The sequence below is a fragment of the Nicotiana attenuata genome, unplaced genomic scaffold (assembly GCF_001879085.1).
Source record: "Nicotiana attenuata strain UT unplaced genomic scaffold, NIATTr2, whole genome shotgun sequence".
In the NCBI taxonomy this organism is placed as follows: Eukaryota; Viridiplantae; Streptophyta; class Magnoliopsida; order Solanales; family Solanaceae; genus Nicotiana; species Nicotiana attenuata.
Genome location: NW_017670854.1, coordinates 44,900 through 66,849, shown reverse-complemented (window position 1 = coordinate 66,849; position 21,950 = coordinate 44,900). Strand labels below are relative to the sequence as shown.

General features: G+C 40.5%; 1 long non-coding RNA gene across 1 annotated transcript; it reads left to right on the top strand.

Moving 5' to 3' along the window:
• The first annotated feature begins 15,801 nt into the window (after positions 1-15,801).
• Positions 15,802-20,048, top strand: LOC109243920. Its single transcript, XR_002070639.1, has 3 exons — positions 15,802-15,889; positions 16,628-16,801; positions 19,742-20,048. It is a non-coding gene; the product is annotated as an uncharacterized LOC109243920 (long non-coding RNA).
• The last annotated feature ends 1,902 nt before the right edge of the window (positions 20,049-21,950 follow it).

Here is a 21,950-nt window from a genome sequence, read left to right as displayed (position 1 = left end):
ACCAGCAACCAGCAAAAACACCAGATTTTTTAAGTCCGAAAACACTCCGACGCCTATCCGAAACTCACCCGAGCCCTCGGGGCTCCTAACCAAACATACTTACTAACTCAATGACATCATACGAACTTATCTGTGCGATCAGATTGCCAAAATAACCTCAAAAACAACGAATCAAACCTCAAAATCCAAGAATTCTTTCAAACTTCATAAAACATCAAATTTTCCAATTTAGGTCCGAATCACGTCAAACGACGTCCATTTTTAACCAAATTTCACAGAAATGACTTAAAGCATATATAAGACTTGTACCGGGCGCCGGAACCAAAATACGGGCTTGATACCATCACGTTCTAATCAAATATCATTTCAATTTTCCTTAACAATTCCAGAAAACAATTTCTTTTAAAAATTTATTTCTCGGGCTCGGGACCTCGAAATTCGATTCCGGGCATACACCCGAGTCCCATATTTACCTACGGACCATCCGGGATCGTCAAATCACGGGTCCGGGTCTGTTTACCCAAAATGTTTACCAAAGTCAAATTTATTCATTTTAACATCAAAATTTAGCATTTTTCACAGAATTTCATATTTAAGCTTTCCGCCTACGCGCCCGGACTGCACACGCGAATCGAGGTGACTCTAGATGAGGTTTTCAAGGCCTCGGAAGCACAGAATTCATTTAAAACAGGTGATGACCCTTTGGGTCATCACATTCTCCACCTCTAAAACAACCGTTCGTCCTCGAACGGACAGAAGAAAGAAGTACCTGAGTTGGGGAAAAGATGAGGATAACGGCTCCGCATATCAGACTCGAACTCCCAGGTCGATGCCTCAGGAGGCTGACCTCTCCACTGAACATGAACAGAAGGGAAACTCTTTGATCTCAACTGACGAACATGCCGGTCTAGAATAGCTACCGGCTCCTCCTCAAAAGACAAGTCCTTGTCCAACTGGACAGTACTGAAATCTAACACGTGGGCTGGATCGCCATGATACCTCCGAAGCAAGGACACATGGAACACTGGATGCACGGCTGATAAGCTCGGCGGCAAAGCAAGTCTATAAGCCGCGTCTCCCACTCGATCAAGAATCTAACACGGATCAATGAACCTAGGGCTAAGCTTGCCCTTCTTCCCAAACCTCATCACGCCCTTCATAGGCGACACTCGGAGCAATACCCGCTCACTAAACAGCTCTTTTTCCTGGACTGAGCTGAACGAAGCCTATCCTGAATGATCCTGACCTTGTCCAAGGCCTCCTGAACCAAATCTCTACCCAACAATCGAGCCTCTCCCGGATCAAACCATCCGACCGGAGATCGACACCGCCTACCATATAGAGCCTCATAAGGAGCCATCTAGATACTCGATTGGTAGCTGTTGTTGTAGGCAAACTCTGCTAAAGGCAAGAACTGATCCCACGAACCTCCAAAGTCAATAACGCAAGCTCGGAGCATATTCTCCATAATCTGAATAGTCCGCTCGGACTGACCATACGTCTGGGGATGAAATGCTGTGCTCAACTCAACCCGTGTGCCTAACTCTCGCTGAACTGCTCTCCAGAAGCACGAGGTAAACTGCGTACCCCTGTCCGAAATGATGGATACGGGCACACCATGAAGGCGAACAATCTCCCAAATATAGATCTCAGCTAACCTCTCAGAAGAGTAGGAGACTGCCACAGGAATGAAATGTGCTGACTTGGTCAGCCTATCAACAATGACCCATACTACGTCAAACTTCTTCCGAGTCAGCAGAAGTCCAGTAACAAAATCCATAGTAATTCGCTCCCACTTCCACTCAGAAAGCTCAATCCTCTGAAACAAACCACCAGGCCTCTGATGCTCGTACTTAACCTGCTGACAATTCAAACAACGAGCCACATATCCTATGATATCCTGCTTCATTCTACGCCACCAATAATGCTGCCGCAAATCCTGATACATCTTCGCGGCGCCCGGATGAATAGAGTACCGGGAGCTATGGGCCTCCTCCAAAATCAACCCTCGGAGCCCATCCACATCAGGCACACATACTCGACCCTGCAATCTCAAAACTCCATCATCATCTAAGGTAACATGCCTGGCACCTCCGCGCTGCACCGTGTCTCTAAGGACACACAAATGGAGATCATCATACTGCCGATCACGGATACGCTCCAATAATGAAGAACGAGCGACCGTGCAAGATAACACACGACTGGGCTCAGAAACATCCAGTCTCACGAACTGATTGGCTAAAGCCTGAACATCCAAAGCAAGCGGCCTCTCACCGACCGGAATATAAGCAAGACTGCCCATACTGGCTGACTTCCTACTCAAAGCATCGGCCACCACATTGGCCTTCCCCAGATGATATAGAATGGTGATATCATAATCTTTCTAAAACTCCAACCACCTTCTCTACCTCAAATTCAACTCCTTTTGCTTGAACAAGTACTGAAGACTCTTGTGACCCGTGAACACCTCACATGCCACACCATACAGATAATGCCTCCAAATCTTCAATGCGTGAACTATGGTTGAAAACTCCAAATCATGAACCGGATAGTTCTTCTCATGAATCTTCAATTGCCTCGAAGCATAGGCAATAACTTTGCCATCCTGCATCAACACTGCTCCAAGCCCAACACGGGAAGCATCACAATAGACTGTATAAGGTCCTGAACCTGTGGGCAAAACCAACACCGTTGTCGTAGTCAGAGTTGTCTTGAGCTTCTGAAAGATCGCCTCACACTCATCCGAGCACCTGAACTGGGCACCCTTCTGGGTCAATCTGGTCATTCGGGCTACAATAAATGAAAACCCCTCCACGAACCGACGATAGTAGCCTGCCAATCCCAAGAAACTCCGAATCTCTGTAGCTGATGCTGGTCTAGGCCAGCTCTTGACTGCCTCAATCTTCTTCGGATCAACCTGAATACCCTCTGCTGATACAACATGACCCAGGAATGCAACTGAACTCAACCAGAACTCACACTTGGAGAACTTTGCATATAACTGACTACCCCTCAAAGTCTGAAGGACCACTCTAAGGTGCTGCTCGTGCTCCTCCTGGCTACGGGAATATATCAATGAAGACTATCACGAACGAGTCCAAATAAGGCCTGAACACTCGGTTCATCAAATCCATAAAAGTTGCTGGGGCATTTGTCAACCCGAATAACATAACCAAAAGCTCATAATGCCCGTACCGAGTGCGAAAAGCTGTCTTAGGGACATCGGATGCCCTAATCCTCAACTGATGGTAGCTTGATCGCAAGTCAATCTTTGAAAATACCTTGGCACCCTAAAGCTGATCGAACAAATCATCAATCCTCGGCAACGGATACTTATTCTTGATTGTTACCTTGTTTAATTGTCGGTAATCAATACACATCCTCATTGTTCCATCCTTCTTCTTGACAAATAACACCGGCGCACCCCAAGGCGAAACACTAGGTCTAATGAAACCCTTCTCAAGCAAATCATGCAACTATTCCTTTAACTCTTTCAACTCCGGCAGGGCCATACGATATGGCGGGATAGAAATGGGCTGAGTGCCCGGAGCCAAATCAATGCAAAAATCAATATCCCTGTCGGGTGGCATACCCGGCAGGTCTGAAGGGAAAACATCAGGAAACTCACAAACAACAGGCACGAAATCAATAGAGGGAACCTCAGCACTAGTATCACGAACATAGGCTAAATAGGCCAAACACCCCTTCTCGACCATACGCCGGGCCTTCACATACGATATAACACTATGGGTAGAATGACCAGGAGTCCCTCTCCACTATAAACGAGGCATACCCGATAAAGCTAAGGTCACAGTCTTGGCATGACAGTCCAAGATAGCGTGATAAGGTGATAACCAGTCCATCCCCAATATAATATCGAAGTCAACCATGTCTAAAAGCAACAGATCTACACGAGTCTCAAGACCCCCAATCACCACGACACAAGAACGATGGACTCAATCGACCACAACAGAGTCACCCACCGGTGTAGACACATAAACAGGAATACCCAATGCATCACTAGGCATGACCAAATACGGGGAAAAATAAGATGACACATACGAATACGTAGACCCCGGATTAGAAAACATTGAAGCATCCCTATCACAAACCAGAACCGTACCTGTAATAACCGCATCTAAAGCCTCTGCGTCGGGTCTGGCCTGAAGAGCATAACATCGGGGCTGAGCCCCACCACTCTGATCTACCTCTCTGGGACGGCCTGCTGCTGGCTGGCCTCCACCTCTGGTGGTCTGAGCTCAACCTCTAGGACCTCTACCTCCTCATCTAGCACCTCTACCTCCTCATCTAGCACCTCTACCCCCACCTCTAGCTGGCTGGGCGGGCTGTGGAACACTTGGTGCATGTACCATGGCACGAGAACTCTGATGCTGAGAGCCACCTGGTGCGCCAGGGCAATACCTAGCAATATGCCTCGTGTCGCCACAAGTAAAACAAGCCCTCAGCTGGTGGGGCTGACGACCCTGGAAACTCAGAAGTGGTGGTGCACTGATAGGTGCTGGTGGTGCACTGAAGGACTGCTAATCGGAATACTGCGTGTGAGAACCACGGCCACCTGAGGCACCGTGAGAAACCTGGAGGGCTGACTGGAAAAGCATAGAAGGATGACCCCTATCATACGAATCTATGCCTCCAAACGAGGCACCACTGAATCGGCCTGACTGACGGGGTCTCTTGTCTGCCCTATGACCACCCCCCTGTGACAATACCATCTCAATCCTCCGGGCCACATTAGCCGCCTCCTGAAAGGATATATAGCTCCCAACCTCTCTAGCCATCTGGAGACGAATAGGCTGAATGAGTCCATCAATAAACCATCTCACTCTCTCCCTCTCTGTGGGAAGTATAATAAGAGCATGGCGACCCAAATCAATAAACCTGGTCTCGTACTGGGTGACTGTCATGGATCCTTGCTGGAGACGCTCGAACTGCCTCTGATAGGACTCTCGTTGTGTAATAGGGAGAAACTTCTCCAAAAATAGATGCGTGAACTGCTCCCAGGTCAAGGCTGGCAATCCTGCTGGTCTAGCTAAACAATAATCCCTCCACCAAGTCTTTGCGAATCCAGACAAGCAAAATGTGGCGAAATCACCCCATTGGTCTCAACAATACCCATGTTCCGAAGAACCTCGTGGCAGTTGTCCAGATAATCCTTAGGATCCTCAGTAAATGCACCGCTGAAGGTAGTAGTGAAGAGCTTGGTGAACCTGTCCAATCTCCACAAAGCATCGGCAGACATAGCTGTTCCATCACCGGCCTGGGCTACCACACCCGGCTGAGCTGCTCCAACCGGCTGAACTGCTGAAGTCTGAATCGGGGGAGCTACCTGCTCCGGAGTACGAGTAGCAGGAGTCTGGGCTCCTCCTCCAGCCTGAGAAGTGGCTGGTGCTACAAGAAGCAAACCTGCTCGGGTGACACTCTCCATGAGACCCACCAATCGGACCAGAGCATCCTGAAGAACTGGGGTAGCAATACACCCTTCTGGGACCTGAGCTGGGCCCACCGGAACTGCTGGGGCTGGGGCCAGAACCTCCTCGTCGAAGTCAACCTGAGGCTTCGCCACTGGTGCTGCTGTTCCGGGCTGAGTTCTGCCCCTACCTCGGCCTCTAGCACGGCCTCGACCTCGCCCTCTGCCCCTAGTGGGAGCTTCCTGGGGCTCAGACTGCGGATCAGTAGATGAGGAAGCGCGTGTTCTCGCCATCTCGAAAGAACAAAGTAGAATTTCAATTAGTATTGAGAAACCAAACCGCACGACAAGAAAGAACCAATGTGAAACTTTTCCTAATTCTGTAGCCTCTGGGGGATAAATACAGACGTCTCCGTACCGATCCCTCAGACTCTACTAAGCTTGTCCGTGAATTGTGAGACCTATGTAAGCTAGAGCTCTGATACCAACTTGTCACGACCCGAATTTCCCACCCTCGGGGGTCGTGATGGCGCCTACTTGTAGAAGCCAGGCAAGCCACAAATCATAAACTCCTAACTCTTTCATTTCAAATTCTTTTTACCAATCATATCAACAAGCGTTAAATATTAGAATAACAGCGAAAATATGAAATTTTAGCGGAAGACTTAAATTAAATAAATTGAACAATAATGCGGAAATCATCATATGTCTCTACCCAAGAACTGGTGTCACAACATCCATGGACTACTAAGAGTACTATGTACAACAGTTTGAAGGAAAAATAACATTGTTTGTCTCGAAACATGAGATAATAGAATGAAATGTAAGATAGAGGAGACTCGGGCCTGCGAACGTCTGCAAGGCTACCTCGGTGTCTCGGTGGACTGAAGGAAGACTCCCGAACTACTGCAGCTGTCCGGTACCTGGATCTGTGCAAAAGAGCACAGAGTGTAGTATTAGCACAACCGACCCCATGTGCTGGTAAGTGCCTAGCCTAACCCCGGCGAAGTAGTGACGAGGCTAGACAGGACTACCACATAAACCTGTGCAGTTATATATATATATATATATATATATATATATATATATATATATATATATATATATATATCTAAAGCGGGAAAATAACAAGAATAAACATTTTAAATGGGAGGGGAACATGCTTCGGGGATAGCAGATAATACAGAATTTCAAGAGAATAATAAGGAACATCAATAAATTAACTCTAACACGGATAAGGGAAATAAAAGCAGATTTCACTATCAGTACACATCTCGTTGCAGGCGTGCAACCCGATCCCATTTCTCAATGTTTCCGTGGTAGGCGTACCACCCGCTCCCATTTCATCAAATCTCGTGGTAGGCGTACCACCTGCTCCCATTTCATCACAACTCGTGGTAGGCGTACCACCCACTCCCATTTCATCAAATCTCGTGGTAGGCGTACCACCCGCTCCCATTTCATCATAATTCGTGGTAGGCGTACCACCCGCTCCCATTTCATTAATATTATGTGGTAGGCGTACCACCCGCTCCCATTTCAATCAATAACTTGTGGTAGGCGTACCACCCGCTCCCATTTCAATTCAACACAAAGTCACAATAAAATTCCGGCAAGGAAAACAAAAGCAATATAATAATAATTTCCCGGCAAGGGAACAACAATATCAAAATAACCATCCCGGCAAGGGAGAATCCACTATAACCAATTCCTAGCTCAACTCTTACTCAGCTCGATTAATACTATTACTCAAGCAAAAATAAAGTCCACGAAAATAAACTAAATGTCTACTCAATATCAAGAGTCATCAATTTAAAGCATCCGATGTCGTACTCAACTATCAATTTAAGACTCACGGTCATGCTCGACACCAACGTATAGATACTCGTCACCATGCCTATACGTCGTACTCAACAAGAAGCAATTAGCAAATAAGACTCAACTCCTAATCCCTCAAGCTAGGGTTAGACCAAACACTTACCTCAAACTTCCACGACCAATTCAATCCTCAATAACCGCCTTCCCTCTCGAATTCGGCTTCAAATAAATTGTATCTATACAATAATGACTTCAATACATCAATAAATGCTAAACAATACGAACCCAATGCCTAATTATAGATTTTCCATCATTTTTCCCAAAAACTCAAAAATCAACCCCGGCCCGCTTGGTCAAAACACGAGGTTCGGACCAAAATTAAATCACCCATTCACCCACGAGCCCGAATATATAATTTGTTTTCAAATTCGACACCAAAACGAGGTCTAAATCAAGAAAAATCAAAGAGCCCTAACTCTACCCAAATCCCTAATTTTCTACCTTTACTTCAATGTTTTAAGCCTAGAAACCTAATAGATGTTGATGAAAATGGAAGAAAATAAGTTAAAGATTACTTACCCAAGAGGTTATGGTGAAGAAGAGCTTCAAAAATCGCCTAAGGGCTTTGGAGAAGGAAAGGTTTATGAAAAATGGCCAATTGCCCGTAGCGCATTCTGTTTCTGAGCTTATATAACTGGGCAGATTTTTACTCTATGCGATCGCGGAAGAATCAATGCGATCGCATAGAACAAATTGATGACTACAAAAATTAACTCTATGCGATCGCATAGAAAAAATTGATGACTACCAAAATTATCTCTATGCGATTGCGGAAGAATCGATGCGATCGCATAGAAAAAATTGATGACTACCAAAATTAACTCTATGCGATCGCGGAAGAATCAATGCGATTGCATAGAACAAATTGATGACCACCAAATTAACTCTATGCGATCGCGGAAGAATCAATGCGATCGCATAGAACAAAAACCTGGACACCAGCAACCAGCAAAAACACCAGATTTTCTAAGTCCAGAAACACTCTGACGCCTATCCGAAACTCACCCGAGCCCTCGGGGCTCCTAACCAAGCATATGTACTAACTCAATGACATCATACGAACTTATCCGTGCGATCAGATCGCCAAAATAACCTCAAAAACAACGAATCAAACCTAAAAATCCAAGAATTCTTTCAAACTTCATAAAACATCAAAATTTCCAATTTAGGTCCGAATCACGTCAAACGACGTCCGTTTTCAACCAAATTTCACAAAAATGACTTAAAGCATATATAAGACCTGTACCGGGCACCTAAACAAAAATACGGGCCCGATACCAACACGTTCTAATCAAATATCATTTCAATTTTACTTAAAAATTCATTTCTCGGGCTCGGGACCTCGGAATTCGATTCCGGGCATACGCTCGAGTCCCATATTTTCCTACGGACCCTCCGGGACCGTCAAATCACGGGTCCGGGTCCGTTTACCTAAAATGTTTACCAAAGTCAAATTTATTCATTTTAACATCAAAATTTAGCATTTTTCACAGAATTTGATATTTAAGCTTCCGGCTACGCGCTCGGACTGCGCACGTAAATCGAGGCGACTCTAGATGAGGTTTTCAAGGACTCGAAAGCACAGAATTCATTTAAAACAGGTGAAGGGTCATCACAATTTTCTCCTCTTTTCTTGTTCTCCTATATCTCAATTTTCCCTCCCTCATTCCTTCTTGTGCTCAGATAGAAGTGTACTGAGTTGCTGGGTAAACCTATATACTTAACAATTTAAGTCCTTTTTGGTCTACTTATTATCATATATACTATATTTACATTCGCGTCGCTTTACCCTACCATCTTCCTCTTCACCAAAGAGTCTGAGTTTCTATTGCTTCACCAACTCTCTGTGAGAAGGTATCTGAGAAGTCTGGTGAGAAATTTTTTGAGAAGTCTGCAAAGAAAGAGAAAAGTGTGAGAAAGTCTGTGAAAAGGAAGGTTGGTGACAACGTGGAACCTAGTTCCTCCAAGACGGCCAAAGTAAGTGTGGCCAAGGATGAAAGCAGAAAATAAGAAAATAGAGGGTACTGTGGGGCAGAACATTTTCCCATGACATTCTGGGCATGAAAGGGACGCGTCAACTGGTTGATATTTGTGAGTTTCAAAAGTGGACACACTTGTTCACCGATGAGAGCTCCAAGGTGTATGAGGAAAAAGTGTGTAGCTTCTATGCAGACATGTTCACAATGGAAGATGATAATATCTGCTTGATGGTGAATGGAGTATACTTTGTGATGGACGAGGCTATATTGGGGAACATTTTGGGGGTGCCTACTGAAGGGATCTCATCCATTAAGGGGACTTGTTCTCTCAATTTCAGAAGTGTCATTCTGAAGGATGATATTGTGCAACAAGGGGAACGGGTGCACAAGAAGGCCCTCCTGCCAGTGTATCAATTGTTGCTTGAGATGGTGAACAAGGTCTTGCTTGCACGTGCATAAAGGCATTCCACTATGTCAAGAGCAGACCCGTTCCTAATGGAAGCATTGGATCCCTACACTGCTATCAATCTGCCTGGACTCATGATAGAGCACATGAAGAAATTGACAGATTTTAAGGATGGTAATCATGGGTTGCCTTACAGGTTCTTACTGACCAAGGTGTTTAACTTCTTCAAAGTCCCTTTGGAAAAGCAACAGTGGGAACTCGCAAGCAAACCTTCTTCAAAACCACCTTAGAGGAGTCTGAGTGCATTGATAAGAAAGGAGCGGTTGGCTCACAATTAATTGATGCTCAGAATGTTGCAACTGAGGAGATAAGGAGGCTGAAGACACGTAATGCCATTCTTGAAGGGCAGCTTAGTCAGACTCAGGGTCCATTTGACAAATGAAAATGTAGATCTCAGGAAACAGGTCGATGACCTGAAGGAACGACTGCTTAACAAGCAAGTGTATACAAATGCCCGAATGGATATCCTCCTCCGAGCTCTTGCCTCTTCATCCCTGCCTCCCCCTTCTAGTGCTCCTTAAAACAATTTCCCTTTCCAGTGTCCAGGTCAAAGTTGTCTATCCTATATCATGGTCCCTTTGTTTTGTTGTTATTGTGGCAGGAACTTTTGAAGTTGTTTTATTTTGTGAATGGTTGTGTAACAAATGGTACTGCTAATTCTGCTCCCTTTTATTTACAATTAATAATTTGCTCCTTTTTATTTACAATTAATGAGTATCTCGTCCGTTTACTATGCATGCTTTACTCTTATGCTCTATTCTTAGCCATGTTTGTGTGCACGCATGTAGCATGAGTTTACCATGCTAGAGTTCTTTTTGCTTATTACTTGTGACTAATCTTTTTATGATGCCAAAAGGGGGAAAATTGATTGAGGGGGAACAAGTTTAGGGGAAATATTGTATGGTACTTTGGTTCTCAAGGGGAACATCAATTACAAGTTTGTCATCATTAAAAAGTGGAAAATGATAGGTTATGTGCCATGTTATGTTTTGATGATATAAAAAACTTAATGATAAGAACCAGATGGGGAACCTGTTACACATCCTCAAAGTGCTCAAGAATATCAAGTCTCAAGTCGGGCACAAGCTCCAACAATAAGAGTCAAAGAGACGACAGAGGAAACACATGGACATCAGTTCCCTTGCTGACTGTACCAGTCAACTGCTCACAGCTGTAAAGTAGCTGCAACTGTTCCTCTGCACACAGACAACAGTGTGAACAATGCAGCAACCACTTTATGGGGAATGCCTTGTACCGGATATTTGCTTGCATCATCCAACTGACATCATTTGGATATTATTAGCATGAAGCAATGAAGAAAATACACACTTGCATATCCGAGAATTAATCAAGTTTCCTCTCAAGTGTGTTGCCATCTTGCAAGTGACTTCCAGGCTTCAAGAACAAAGAACAATATAATGAAGGACCAGTTTCCAGCATTGTGTTATTACATGTCCTTAGTTGTGTTACACTTTTGTTAGAGTGATTTATTTGTGATTCATACTTAACTTAGTTAGAAGCATTGTGTAGGAAACCATTTGTAAAAGCATAAACCTTTGTGTTTGTATCTTAGCTAGAGTTAGTCGAGTTGTGAGCTTTGTAATAGAGTTATTACAAAGAGGCTTGTCATAGATTTATTACAAGTGAGTGAGGGATTAAGAGTTTAATTCCTAGGTTACAATAGGTTGTAATCAAAAAGTTGCTCGGTTAGTGAAGTTGAAATCCTACGAGTGTAGGTCGTGGTTTTTAATTCCGTGAGCTGGGAGTTTTCCACGTAAAACTCTGCTGTGCCATTTACTTATCTCTTATTGTGTGTATTTTGTGGGAACTGAGTTCTCTATACAGTTTGGTAGACCCTAAATTTCTACAATAATACTATAAAGTAAATTATTACAGCAATTAAAAACAATTTAATATGTTACAAATAAAAATTCCGCGTCCTCTCCCATAAAATGACTCCACTTTACCACTGAACTAAAGGTCGACAACGTTCGAAGTGGGTTCATTTTTAATTACATATAGTCTTCAGGTATAGTTTACACGTATAAACAACATAATTTCGCGGTGAAGCGGGTTCGGTTGAACCCATTGATCCTACGTGGGTCCGCCCCTGAATACGGGTAGTATACACATTTTCAAGTATAAAATGCCGATAGTATTGATTGGTTAAATGTTGTTTAAGAAAGAGAAATTTAGAAAATGTGTTGGAAATACGTAAACTGTATAACATGGATGTTTGCATGTATCTATATATTTTTGTGGGGGTGGAGGGGGAGGGGGAGAAAATTAAATGTTGGGAGATGAAGAGTCTTGTGTATTATATTTGTATTTTCATTGTATTTATGTGTATTTTATGTTTATACAAATAATACGATTTAGTGTGTATACAAATTATTGTATTTTCTTCCTTTCTTAAAAACAAATACGGTATACGATTTCATATACTTCCTTCATATCAAACCAAGTCAAGTGGACACTTTACCCTATCTAAAAAATGGATTCAAACCAAGAAAATTCGGCAGTGCAAGAAAATATGAATCCATATCTACTTATTATTTATATTTCATAATTAAATTGCTAATATATCCCAAAATATAACGATTGGTGTCAATTGACTAGTGGAACCATAGTAAATATAATTATATGGTCGTTATCAATATACGCATGACCTTAATGAATAAAATTTATGTGGCTACTATAACACACACAACACATCACACACACACACACACACCACACACACACACACACACACACACACAACACACACACATATATATATATATATATAAACGTTCAATGTAACTATATATAAAGCGCAACAATATAATTAACTAGTCTCAATATCTACTTATTATTTATATTTCATAATTAAATTGCTAATTAAATCCTAAGATATAACGATTGTGTCCAATTGACTAGTGGAACCATAGTAAACGCAATTTGTGGTCGCTATCAATATCTACATATTATATATATAGTCGTTAAATGTAACTATATAAAAAGCGCAACAATGTAATTAACTGGCATCAATATCTACTTATTATTTGTATTTCATAATTAAATTTCTAATTATATCCCAAAAGTAACGATTGGTGTCAATTGACTAGTGGAACCATAGTAAACGTAATTACATGGTCGCTATCAATATACGCATGACCTTAATGAATGAACTTATATGTTGGCTACTATACACATATATATAGACGTTCAATGTAACTATATATAAAGCGCCAATGTAATTAACTAAGCATCACTACTATTATTTTATTTCATAATTAAATTACTAATTATACCCAAATATATATCGATTGGTGTCAATTGACTAGTGGAGGACCATAGTAAACAATAATTTATGGTCGCTACTCAATATCACTTATTATATATATATATATATATATATATATATATATATATATATATATAGACGTCAATGTAACTATATATAAATCGCAACAATGTAATTAACTAGTATCAATATCTACTTATTATTTATATTTCATAATTAAATTGCTAATTATAACCCAAAATACAACGGTTGGTGTCAATTGACTACTGGAACCATAGTGTGACGACCCAAAGGGTCATCACATGTTTTTAATTAATTTTGTGCTTCCGAGGCCTTGAAAACCTCATTTAGAGTCACCTCGAAGTGTGTGCGCGATCCGAGCAGGTAGCCGGAAAGCTTAAATATGAAATTCTGTGAAAAATGCTAAGTTTTGATCTTAAAATGAATAAATTTGACTTTTGTCAGTATTTTGGGTAAACGGATCCGGACCCGTGAATTGACGGTCCCGGAGGGTCCGTAGAAAAATATGGGACTCGGGCGTATGCCCGGAATCGAATTCCGAGGTCCCGAGCCCGAGAAATGATTTTTTAAAAGAAATTGTTTTTCTGAAATTGTTAAGGAAAAATTGAAATGATATTTGAGTAGAACGTGTTGGTATCGGGCCCGTATTTTGGTTCCGGCGCCCGGTACAGGTCTTATATATGTTTTAAGTCCTTCATGTGAAATTTGGTTGAAAACGGACGTCGTTTGACGTGTTTCGGACTTGAATTTCTAAATTTAAAACTTAATGAAGTTTGAGGAAAAACTCTTGATTTTGAGGTTTGATTCATTGTTTTTGATGTTATTTTGGCGATTTGATCATATAGATAAGTTTGTATAATGTTGTTGAGTTAGTACATGTGTTTGGTTAGGAGCCCCGAGGGCTCGGGTGTGTTCCGGATGTGTTTCTGAAGGTTTAGACTTAGGAAAAAGTTGCAGAAATAGTTGTCTTCTGTTGCCCAGTGATTTCTTCTATGCGATCGCATAAGCATAGAGCAAACTTCAGGGGTTCACAAATTGTTCTATGCGATTGCATTCTTCCCTCCGCGATCGCGTTGTGTAAAGCCCCAGCTTTTATTTTCTTCTATGCGATTACATGTTATTGTCCGCGATCGCAGTGCCCAGCAAACTTTACCCTGTGCGATCGCATCCCTTTGTCTGCGATCGCATAGTCCAAATCCGCCCAGTTATTTTAAGTTCCAAAAACAGAACCCATTACGGGATTTCTCAAATTTTTACAAGACTTCTTCTTCTCCAAAGCTCTAGGGCGATTCTTGAAGCTTTCCTTCACCATAATCTCTTGGGTTAGTAATCTTAACTTATTTTCTTCCACTTTCATCAACATCTATTGAATTTCTAGGCCTAAAACATGTGATTAAGGGTAGAAAATTAGGGATTTGGGTAGAGTTAGGGCTTTTTGATTTTTCTTGATTTAGACCTCGTTTTGGGTTCGAATTTGAAAATAAATTATATATTCGAGCTCGTGGGTGAATGAGTGATTTGATTTTGTTCCGAACCTCGTGTTTTGACCAAGCGGGCCCGGGGTCGATTTTTGAGTTTTGGGGAAAAATGATGGAAAAGCTATAATTAGGCATTGGGTTCGCTATTGTTTAGCATTTATTGATTTATTGAAGTCATTTATGTATAGATACAATTGATTTGGAGCCGAACTCGAAAGGAAAAGCGGTAATTGAGGATTGAATTGGCCGTGGAAGTTCGAGGTAAGTGTTTGGTCTAACCCTAGCTTGAGGGATTAGGAGTTGAGTCTTATTTGCTAATTGCTTCTTGTTGAGTACGACGTATAGGCATGGTGACGAGTATCTATACGTTGGTGTCGAGCATGACCGTGAGACATAAATTTATAGTTGTTGTGTTCTTAAATGACACTTCAAATGCTTTAAATTGATGACTCTTGATATTGAGTAGAGATTTAGTTTATTCTCGTGGACTTTATTTATGTTTGAGTATTTGTACTAATCGAGCTGAGTAAGAGTTGAGATAGGATTTGGTTATAGCTGATTCTCCCTTGCCGAGATGGTTATTTTGATATTGTTGTTCCCTTGCCGGAAAATTATTAGTATATTGCTTTTGTTTTCCTTGCCGGAATTTTTTTTGTGACTTTGTGTTGAATTGAAATGGGAGCCGGTGGTACGCCTACCACAAGTTTTTGATTGAAATGGGAGCGGGTGGTACGCCTACCACAAGATATTGATGAAATTGGAGCGGGTGGTACGCCTACCACAAGATATTGATGAAATGGGAGCGGGTGGTACGCCTACCACGAGTTATGACGAAATGGGAGCGGGTGGTACGCCTACCACGAGATTTGATGAAATGGGAGCGGGTGGCACTACTAGAAATTACACCTATTGCATCGGTTATTTAGCAACGGTTACCCTTGCATTAGATGGCCCATTGCAAGGGTTACAATTGTCGCAATAGCCTCTTAGGCCTATTAAGAGAGTACTAAAACTAAGCCGTCGCGGTAGTACCATAACCGTTGCCACAGAGATGTCTATGGAGACAGTTTGGTAAAATAAATCTGTGGGGACGGTTCTTTCTAAAAAATATTATTGGGACAATTTAGTTTCCCTCCAATAATTTTACTAAACCCGCGAATGCTCATTTTTATAATTAAAAAGTAATACCAAAATCTAAAGTATACATATCAAAAGAATGGTCTTCTTACGCCTCTCTTCATTGAGAACTTCATGAGAAAAAACCCTCCAGTGAATTGAAGGCTTCTTCAAACCCAAATCCAGCAAAGGAATTTTTCGACCAAGTATACATATCGTTCTCTACCACAATAGGTGTGTATGATTCTCTCCTACATGGCTTAAAAGTTCTCTGTCTCTAGATTTACCATTCAAGGACTTTTGAAAAAGCTTACAAAATACACAAATGGGTTTCTATGAAATCATTATGTTTTGCTCTAATTTATGTTTGATGTTTAATTTTAGTGTGGTTTAAAGCTTTTATCTCAAATTTGGTAAGGATTTGAGAACTCCGTGAAACATTCTGTGATAAAAATAAAGAAGATTGCTTAAATTTGGGGTTTTAGTAAAATTGGGGTTTGAGAAGCTGGGTTTCAATTCATTGAGCCAAAATTTTGTTTAAAATTGATTTTGTACTAAATATTGAGTCTACTGCTGTTTGGAAGGAAATTAAAATGAGAAATACCCTTCGAAACTCCATCGTTGAGGTCGACAAAGTTCTAAAACTTAAATAGAGAAATTCAAAGCTGGAGAATTAGAGAAAATTGTTGTTTATATCTTGAGATTTCACTTTTTTGGTTGGTTTTCTGATGGTTTTGCTCTTGTGTTCTAAAATGGGTGTTGAGAAATGTACTGTAGGAGTGTTTGGAATGTGAGAAGTTTAGTTTTTTATATACTTCAATCTGTTTTGTGTCTTTATCTTAATCATACCAATCAAAAATAACCAAAATAAATCCTCTTAAATCATGCAATTTTATTATTGTTTTAGATTTTGACTGATGAATTTTATTGCTTTTAAAAAGCAACTGATTTATGTATTCTCAATTTTTGCAGCTCGCTGAAAATGGTGTTGTCGTAATATCCAATATCATAGTGTGTAGATGATACTATGTGAATAGCCTTCAAGCTTCATCATCTCTTCAAGCTAGTTTGAAAGACTCTACAACTTGTTTCTTATCATCTGAATTGGCTTTTTTTGTGAACTTAGAGGAGCCGCTATCAATTCAGGTAACTTGACGGTATCTACATGGATCTTATTTCTTATTCTTGAAAATTCTCATATGTTTTTCTTGATATATTTTGTGACTTACTAGTTTGGCTATGTCCATTTATTGCTGAAAGGTATATGTGTATAGGTTGTAATTCGTACTCCGTAAATTGTCTTACTTTGTTGGTAAAAAAATATATGGAAATGTTGTAGTTCTTATATGGTACTTGTATTAAGTTGATTGTAAAAGGTGTAAGAATTATTGTTGTTTGTATATAGAAACGAGGGACAATTGTTTTTATTTTTGTAAGTTGTTTGGTAATTTTTATAAAATCTTCCTATTATAAGTTGCACCTTACTGTGTCTTTATGGTAGAAATTATACATTAGTGTATCTTTATGATAGCAAAAAGCAAACGGCTAAATATAGATGTAACTACAGGCTCTTAATTCTCTTTGAATCATTTGAATGACTCTCCTAATTCATAATAAATAAGGGGAATCCCAAAAGTCTTTAAAACTACTCATGGTATAAAGCTCTTGGTTGCTGGTGACATCATTCTATCGCAACAATGGCTAAAATTATAAGAATAGGGGATAAAATAGTGATGTTGAAGCAAGGCATCTTCTCCTTTTTTAAGGAAAAAATATTTGGGCAACAGTAGAGAATTCTTCTTGGTATTCCATAGATAATTACTGAAATTTATACGTAGGTGTTTAATTTGTGGATGATTCTTTGTTGAGTGATGCTTCAAATTTGGTTGTTTCCCATGGTAGCAGTGTGCATTGAATCTTTCTGAAAAGCAGTAGACTACCCAGTCATCCTTCAACACGAGGTACTAGCTAGCTGACACTTTTTTATCATATAAACGATTAAAGAGATCGTAGAAGCTATTTTTCAGTTAGCTAGATATATATGTAACGAAGTATAGAGAACTAAGCGACATTCTTCTGAGCTCGCATTTTCTCATTGCAATTAGTGGAACAGTTTTCATGTAAATACTTGTATGCGTCGTGCTATATTTTTTTAGTGTTCCTCACGGTATATACACAGATGTTTGGTTGCACTGACTCGAGATATCGATCATATGCCATTAGAGAAATTGTGCGTTGGATGTTATTGCAACCACTGAAATAGAAGGTTGTTATACTACTAAATCTTGGAGATAATTTGTTCCATCTCTGAGTTTTTCCTACATGATGTTGTTTGTAGTTAAGTGTACATCATTTACCTTTTTTACCCTGAACAACAAAGACTAGAGGTGCAATTATTTATTGTAGGAGTTTACTTCTTCATTGTGTAAATATTGATTTTCAGAATTTTGGCTGCTAGAAACAACCTCCTATATATGAGTTTAACTCGAGTAAAAACATATTTGCCCATGTAAATTGTAATGTTGAGAAATGCAAACAATCTGGCTGTAAATATCATTCATCATTACAAATTACAAGTAATCTGGCTGTATTTGGTTGAAGATAACCTCATTCATTATTTGTTTGTAGCAATCTATCAAGAATATCCGTTGTGAATGCTTTGTACCCTCTGCATATGAACTTACAAATTAGCTGATGCTCACATCCTGTCGTATTGCTTTCTGTCACCTCTGTTCTGCCTTCAAATTTGCACGATGTTTGCATGTTTCTTGTTAAGATCCTTATGTGAATCCCTTCCTGATGTGTCAATGAACCTTGTTGTGCTGATGTGTATGCCCAGTTTAACTCAAAATTGTTCGCTTTTTGAAGACTAAGTTGCATTGTTAGCTGCCATTTCCAGAACTGCTTCCAAGTGATGTTTTCGAGTTTAATTTCGTAATTTGGCCTTGTGTTTCCACCTAGAGTCTTTATATGCGTTGCTTCCTGTATTGTGGGAGACATGATCTGCATTGGAAAATTGTTCCACAACACAGCCCAATTACCCAGAAAAGATTGCCTAAACCTATTAGTTGCTATGCATATGTCCACGATGCTTGCCCATGATGTTTTCCTTACGTCTGTTTTCATGCTTATGCAAGCCACCTTTCCTTCTTCAAGGGAATGAGTACAAAGTACTGATACCACCCTTCGAAGTCGTAATAAGTGACGTAGCATTAATACATGAACTTTTCCCGTTTCTTTCGTAAGGTTGACTCTTTGTGCTGTCCAACACTTTTCGAGCATTATACTTCTGGTATCCTTTTTGCCTATTTCTTTTTCTGCTCCCACTGTATTTTCTTGATGTAACACTTCCTGATTTAGCAAAGTATCATGTTGCATTGATTCTTCCTCCCAGATTGTTTTCACCGTGTCCAAATTTGTGCAGCACAATAAGTGCTGCTCACGATCCCAGGCACGTTTCATTCTGCTGTTTTTTCCTTCTTTTCCTTGTAGTCTCCAAAAGATTCTCGTTGTATTCTTTGTGCATCTCTGGTCCTGAGTTACTGGATTAATGAACTTTTGGGTCCTTGTGTTATTCTGCTCCTTATCCATAGCTTTCATTCTTCTGTTTACACTTGATCCTTCTCCAAGGGAATGAGCTTGAGGTGCTACTTCACTTTGGAGTTGTATCCTGATGTAAGGTATTCTTACAAAGGTGGTCCCTGCAAAAATAGCAAACATAGTTAGTGAAACCCTCATTTCCGTGCTCTTCTCCATATGGATTAGAACATGGTAAATGAGTGACTGAACTCCTGCATAATAGAGTTCTCCCTCTGCATTATCCATTAAGCAGTAGATTTGTTGTTTTAAATCCGAGTTGTCAGGTGCACAGCTTGTCATCTTGAGTTGCATGTCCAAACTCTTCCAATACAGCTGATCTAGCTTGCCTTAGTACCTTGCTTATGATAGGAAATCTGTGTAGCATAATATCCCGTTTCACCTTTGTGTTTATGACTATCTGTGACTTCCTTTGTGTTTCTGCTCTTGATAATTTTCATTCCCTCTTTACCACTGCTACTGATATCTCTATTTGCTTCAAAATTGTAGTCATGATTCAAGAAGGGACAAGACAAAAGAAAAAAGTGAAAATTTTGACATTCGTTCAAGCTGGAACACTTACATCTTTGGCAAATCAGAAAAGGTTGATGCGGACCAGAAAAACGAATATTCCAGCTAGCTCTATACGGTTAAACGAAGAGCGTCAGGTTCTGAATAATTTAATGGAAGAACATCAGCTACTAATGCCACAACATCAGAGGGTAGGAGCCCATTTACAAAGTGATTCAACCACCCCTACAACACAATCAGTAGAGCAAGAAGTGCAATTGGATGCTAATGCTCCTACAGTAGATGAACAAGGTAAGAAAATTTAGATTTTACATTAAAGTATTGACATCCTATATCTATTTTACTAAATTGGAGGATACTTTTGATTTGTATTATTGTAGGATCTTGTACTAAAAAAAAGAAAAAGAGGTAAAACAAGGATGCTAAGTGTACATGGAAGGAGTAAACGTAAGTTAATTGTGGTCAATGAGTTTGGTCAGCCTGTTGGTCCTACTAATGATGTTGTGATGGAGTTTGGCAGCTTCCTCGGTACATTGACAAGGAATTCGACCTTTTGTCCTCTTGATATATTTGATTGGAGGAAAATTGACACAAAAGAGGATTTGTGGGAATATACAAAGGTTCTCAGTTCTCAATTTTATTTTTGGCTGAACATGCTTAATATTTTTGCACTAACCCATTGAAACAATTTGTAGGAAAAATATAATATTTTCGAAATTGCAAAAAAGTGGACTCTGGATGCAATTCAAGGTGCTTGGAGAAGGTATAAGAGTCAATTGAAAAAAGATCACTTTAAAGCATATCAAAATGATGAAATTCGAATGGAAAAAAAGCCTGAAAATATTTCAGCATATCAATTTAAGGAACTTCTCAAATATTGGAACTCTGATAAACACAAGGTATGTTTTTGAGAAACAGTTTCATTTATGTTAAGCTTTGTCAAGAAATATTCATGAAGGAAAAACAATTATTTTCCTTCTATGACAGTTTCGAATTGAAATTTATTATTTTACTTGTAGAAAATGTCAACAACTAATATTGAGAATCGGAAAAAGTTAAAGGATCCACACACTGCTGGCAAAAAAAGTTTTGCTATAGTCCGCAATGATTTGGTATCTGCTCTTTTTTATCATTAAATATGAACTTGTTATCATTTTTAAGAAGATATTTTATACTACTTTTAATGTGTCCAGGAAAAAGAGAAAGAAACTTCTGATCCACTATGACTTAAGGATATCTTTGTCGCTACAAGACAAAGAAAACCCGGTCGAACATACAAGGAATCGAATGAAGATACAACTAGAAAAATTGTGCGAATTCTTTATGTTTCTATTTTGTTTGGATGAAAAATATGTTCATACTGACTTTTTCTTTACTGGAATTCTCTCTTTTTTTATTTGTATAATAGGCTGAAATGGAGAGTATCGAAACACAACAAAGTGAAAATGGTGATNACTTGGACGAGGAGGTAGTTCCGGTGGGCCCAGCTCAGGTCCCAGAGGGGTTTATTGCTACCCCAGTTCTTCAGGACGCTCTGGTCCGATTGGTGGGGTCTCATGGAGAGTGTCACCCGTGTAGACTTGTTTCCTGTAGCACCAGCCGTCTCTCAAGATGGAGGAGGAGCCCAGACTCCTGCTACTCGCACTCCGAAGCAGGTAGCTCCCCAGACTCAAACTCCAGCAGTTCAGCCAGTTGGAGCAGCTCAGCCGGGCATGGTAGCCCAAGCCGGTGATGGAGCAACTATGTCTGCCGATGCTTTGTGGAGGTTGGACAGGTTCACCAAGCTCTTCACTACTACCTTCAGCGGTGCATCTACCGAGGATCCCCAAGATTACTTGGACAGCTGCTAAGAGGTTCTTCGGAACATGGGTATTGTTGAGACCAATGTGGTTGATTTTGCTACATTTCGCTTGTCTGGATACGCCAAGACTTGGTTGAGGGATTATTGCTTAGCTAGACCAGCATGATCGCCAGCCTTGACATGGGAGCAGTTCACACAGTTATTTCTGGAGAAGTTTCTCCCTATTACTCAGCGAGAGGCCTATCGGAGGCAATTCGAGCGCCTTCAGTAGGGATCTATGACAGTCACCCAGTACGAGACCAGGTTTACTGATTTGGCTCGCCATGCTCTTATTATACTTCCCACTGAGAAGGAGAGAGTGAGACGGTTTATTGATGGACTCATTCA